This window comes from Meles meles, chromosome 4 (genome assembly GCF_922984935.1).
Source record: "Meles meles chromosome 4, mMelMel3.1 paternal haplotype, whole genome shotgun sequence".
Taxonomy (NCBI): domain Eukaryota; kingdom Metazoa; phylum Chordata; class Mammalia; order Carnivora; family Mustelidae; genus Meles; species Meles meles.
This window is the reverse complement of record NC_060069.1, coordinates 73343877-73348993: the sequence shown is the minus strand read 5'-3', so window position 1 is coordinate 73348993 and position 5117 is coordinate 73343877. Positions and strand designations below refer to the sequence as shown.

General features: G+C 38.6%; 1 non-coding gene across 1 annotated transcript; it reads right to left on the bottom strand.

Moving 5' to 3' along the window:
* Positions 1-4636: 4636 nt before the first annotated feature.
* Positions 4637-4743, bottom strand: LOC123941045. Its single transcript, XR_006818145.1, has one exon. It is a non-coding gene; the product is annotated as a U6 spliceosomal RNA (small nuclear RNA).
* Between the last annotated feature and the right edge of the window lie 374 nt (positions 4744-5117).

Below are 5117 nucleotides of genomic sequence, written 5' to 3'. Positions count from 1 at the left end.
AGAAATATGCTATGGTAATCACTTATGAAACAGATTATAAGAGTATGTGCTTAATAAAGAACTTTGTCACTTGTGTCAATCGGCCTGGTGTCCCTCGCGTGTTCTTCGCATTCCCTTTCCCCCGGGACTCTCCCTCTTTTTCCCCTTTCTTTTCCCCTTGCTGTTTGTCGTGCGGGCACGACAGGTTTATATAGTTGCATTAGGTTCAAATTTATCACCATGCACATGACTAATGCTTATCCCATCAGCCTTATGGCAAAGAGTATAATGAGACATAAATTTGACTGAAAGGGTTTTACAATTTGAAGACATGATATGGAGGAACAGAATGCAATTGGACCCATCTCCCAAATGTAAGAGTTCACTGAAGATGGCCTGGAGGAAATTACTTTAAATGCTAATATTTGAAGGATGATATGATTCAAGCATATGGGTGTCTGTGGGAAGGAATGGTTTCTGTAAAGGGAAGGGATGCAGGAGGGGATTGTATGTGGGAAGGGAAGACGAGTGTTTTTGACAATGGAACTAGAAAGTGAAATAACCAAATGGAAAAAAAATGAACATGAAGTTGCTAGAAAACGAAAAGTCATTTGGAACGGGAGGTGGGATCTTTAGAAAGAGACAAGGCTGGAAACGTGGGCAGAGGTGAGGTGGCTCAAAAGATATTTAGGTTACATAAAGATAATATTTGTGATCTTGATTGAAGAACAGCAAGGGAAAGGCACGCATCAACATGACTCTCAAGTTAATATCTGAGGATGGAATTCTGGTAGGGGCATAAAGGGAATAGGCTTTGTAAGGATTTAATCAGGTGTCAGTCATGTTGAGAGTATATATTGGGGAATATATTATACTATTGGCAATTTTCTTTTCATATAAACAATCTGAAACTCAGAAAGGATATATCTTTTAGAAATGAGGAATTATGGGGGCGCCTGGGTGGCTCAGTGGGTTAAAGCCTCCTCTTTCAGCTCAGGTCATGACCCCAGGGTCCTGGGATTGAGCCCCACATCGGGTTCTCTGCTCAGGAGGGAGCCTGCTTCCCCCCACCCCACCTGCCTTTCTGTCTACTTATGATCTCTGTCTGTCAAATAAATAAATAAAATCTTTAAAAAAAAAAAAAAAGAAAGAAATGAGGAATAATGAGAAAGGCAATGTTTCTGTGAATTCTGATGGCATGTCATTCAGAAACTTTTTTCTCAGGAGTATTCAAACTAGAATAGCATTTCAAAATCTTGTTTTAATAAACACCAAATCACCAATCATTAAAACTAAGCTCATGCAATATATTCGTGAGTTTAAAGTTAATGGTATCTAGTGTACCTGTGCATGACATCTCTTTCAGCTTTTTATCTTAGAGGCTGAAAAATCCATTTTTTTTTCATTTCTCTTATAGAATACATGGAGCCTGAAAGCAGGGAGTGGGACCAAAATTGTACTAAATGACTTACTAGGGAAATGTTTGTTCCCTATCTTCCAGCTTTTAAGCTCTTATAGTTCAGAGGTCTTGGTGCACAAGAGAAGAAGGCACAATGATGATTGTACCAGGAGGCACAATGATGATTCCATGGAACTTAAAACTGAGAATATACTTGTGAGCTCCTCACAACTCAAAACCCATAAATAAATAAGGTAATTATGGGCTTTACCAAAATAATGGAGGATTGATATAGAATCTCAAGAGAACCTTATGTAAATGGTGGAAGGGGATCCTCTAAAGTGACACCAACTGCTGTGTTTCTTGGGGGCAAATTAGTGTTAAACTATGATTCAATATTAGGACTTCTAGGTGTTCAAATTATTTAGGAATAAATTACTGGTTTATCCCATTTAAAGAATCTCAATGAACTGAGGCTGTACTGAAAGCAAAAGACACCTAAAATTTGTAACAAAAGAAAGAAATCATAAATAGTAACCATAAGCTTGTAGGTTATTGCCAAAACAAAGATTTTTTTAAAATTTTACTTAATTTTTTTTCAGAGTAACAGTATTCATTGTTTTTGCACAACACCCAGTGCTCTATGCAATACGTGCCCTCCCTATTACCCACCACCTGGTTCCCCCAACCTCCCACCCCCAACCCTTCAAAACCCTCAGGTTGTTTTTCAGAGTCCATAGTCTCTTATGGTTCACCTCCCCTTCCAATTTTTTTTTTAAATATAAACATATAATGTATTTTTATCCCCAGGGGTCCAGGTCTGTGAATCGCCAGGTTTACACACTTCACAGCACTCACGATAGCACATACCCTCCCCAATGTCCATAACCCCCTCCCCCTCTCCAATCCCACCCCCCCCATCAACCCCCAGTTTGTTTTGTGAGATTAAGAGTCATTTATGGTTTGTCTCCCTCCCAATCCCATCTTGTTTCATTTATTCATTTATTCTTCTCCTATCCCCCTAACCCCCCATGTTGCATCTCCACGTCCTCATATCAGGGAGATCATATGATAGTTGTCTTTCTCTGATTGACTTATGTCATTAAGCATGATACCCTCTAGTTCCATCCATGTCGTCGCAAATGGTAAGATTTCATTTCTTTTGATGGCTGCATAGTATTCCATTGTGTATATATACCACATCTTCTTTATCCATTCATCTGTTGATGGACATCTAGGTTCTTTCCATAGTTTGGCTATTGTAGACGTTGCTGCTATAAACATTCGGGTACACGTGCCCCTTCCGATCACTGCGTTTATATCTTTAGGGTAAATACCCAGTAGTGCAATTGCTGGGTCATAGGGTAGTTCTATTTTCAACATTTTGAGGAACCTCCATGCTGTTTTCCAGAGGGGTTGCACCAGCTTGCATTCCCACCAATAGTGGTGGAGGGTTCCCCTTTCTCTGCATCCTCGCCAGCATCTGTCATTTCCTGACTTGTTAATTTTAGCCATTCTGACTGGTGTGAGATGATATCTCATTGTGGTTTTGATTTGTATTTCCCTGATGCCGAGTGATGTGGAGCACTTTTTCATGTGTCTGTTGGCCATCTGGATGCCTTCTTTGCAGAAATGTCTGTTCATGTCTTCTGCCCATTTCTTGATTGGATTGTTTGTTCTTTGGGTGTTGAGTTTGCTAAGTTCCTTATAAATTTTGGATACTAGCCCTTTATCTGATGTGTCGTTTGCAAATATCTTCTCCCATTCTGTCAGTTGTCTTTTGACTTTGTTAACTATTTTATTTGCTGTGCAAAAGCTTTTAATCTTGATGAAATCCCAATAGTTCATTTTTGCCCTTGCTTCCCTTGCCTTTGGTGATGTTCCTAGGAAGTTGTTGCTACGGCTGAGGTCGAAGAGGTTGCTGCCTGCATTCTCCTCAAGGATTTTGATGGATTCCTTTCTCACATTGAGGTTCTTCATCCATTTTGAGTCTATTTTCGTGTGTGGTGTAAGGAAGTGGTCCAATTTCATTTTTGTGCATGTGGCTGTCCAATTTTTCCAGCACCATTTATTGAAGAGGCTGTCTTTTTTTCCATCAGACATTCTTTCCTGCTTTGTCGAAGATGAGTTGACCATAGAGCTGAGGGTCTATTTCTGGGCTCTCTATTCTGTTCCACTGATCTATGTGTCTGTTTTTGTGCCGGTACCATGCTGTCTTGATGATGACAGTTTTGTAATAGAGCTTGAAGTCCGGAATTGTGATGCCACCAACTTTGGCTTTCTTTTTCAATATTCCTTTGGCTATTTGAGGTCTTTTCTAGTTCCATATAAATTTTAGGATTATTTGTTCCATTTCTTTGAAAAAAATGGATGGGATTTTGATAGGCATTGCATTAAATGTGTAGATTGCTTTAGGTAGCATAGACATTTTCACAATATTTATTCTTCCAATCCAGGAGCATGGAACATTTTTCCATTTCTTTGTGTCTTCCTCAATTTCTTTCATGAGTACTTTATAGTTTTCTGCATATAGATTCTTAGCCTCTTTGGTTAGGTTTATTCCTAGGTATCTTATAGTTTTGGGTGCAATTGTAAATGGGATTGACTCCTTAATTTCTCTTTCTTCTGTCTTGTTGTTGGTGTACAGAAATGCAACTGATTTCTGTGCATTGATTTTATATCCTGACACTTTACTGAATTCCTGGACAAGTTCTAGCAGTTTTGGAGTGGAGTCTTTTGGGTTTTCCACATATAGTATCATATCATCTGTGAAGAGTGATAGTTTGACTTCTTCTTTGCCGATTTGGATGCCTTTAATTTCTTTTTGTTGTCTGATTGCTGAGGCTAGGACTTCTAGTACTATGTTGAATAGCAGTGGTGATAATGGACAACCCTGCCGTGTTCCTGACCTTAACGGAAAAGCTTTCAGTTTTTCTCCATTGAGAATGATATTAGTGGTGGGTTTTTCATAGATGGCTTTGATAATATTGAGGTATGTGCCCTCTATCCCTACACTTTGAAGAGTTTTGATCAGGAAGGGATGCTGTACTTTGTCAAATGCTTTTTCAGCATCTATTGAGAGTATCATATGGTTCTTGTTCTTTCTTTTATTAATGTGTTCTATCACATTGATTGATTTGTGGATGTTGAACCAACCCTGTAGCCCTGGAATAAATCCCACTTGGTCGTGGTGAATAATCCTTTTAATGTACTGTTGAATCCTATTGGCTAGTATTTGGGTGAGAATTTTTGCATCTGAAAAATATGGAACACTTCAAGAATTTGCGTGTTATCCTTGCGCAGGGTCCATGCTAATCTTCTCTGTATCATTCCAATTTTAGTATATGTGCTGCCGAAGCGAGCACCAAAACAAAGATTTTACTAGTTATTCATAATGCATTCTTCAGTTTGTCATCCACCATTGATCTTTCGTATATCTATTTTGTTTGAAAGTTCTTGTTTTTCTATTTTTAATATTTTATGTACTATTCAGTTTTGGTGGATAGTTTTAAAATTTAGTTTATAGGTTACAGAATGTGAGGGTGGGAATATTCATTAAAAATAGAGTGAATTTCATCCAGAAATGAGTTCCGTGTTTGTTGGAATATTGGATCATCTCTTTTGGAGTAGAGGGTTCTTCATTTTGTTTTAATCTTGTTGCATTATGTTGAATGGTACCATATTCCTGTTAGAGGTTTAAACATGGGGGCGCCTGGGTGGCTCAGTCATTGAGCATCTG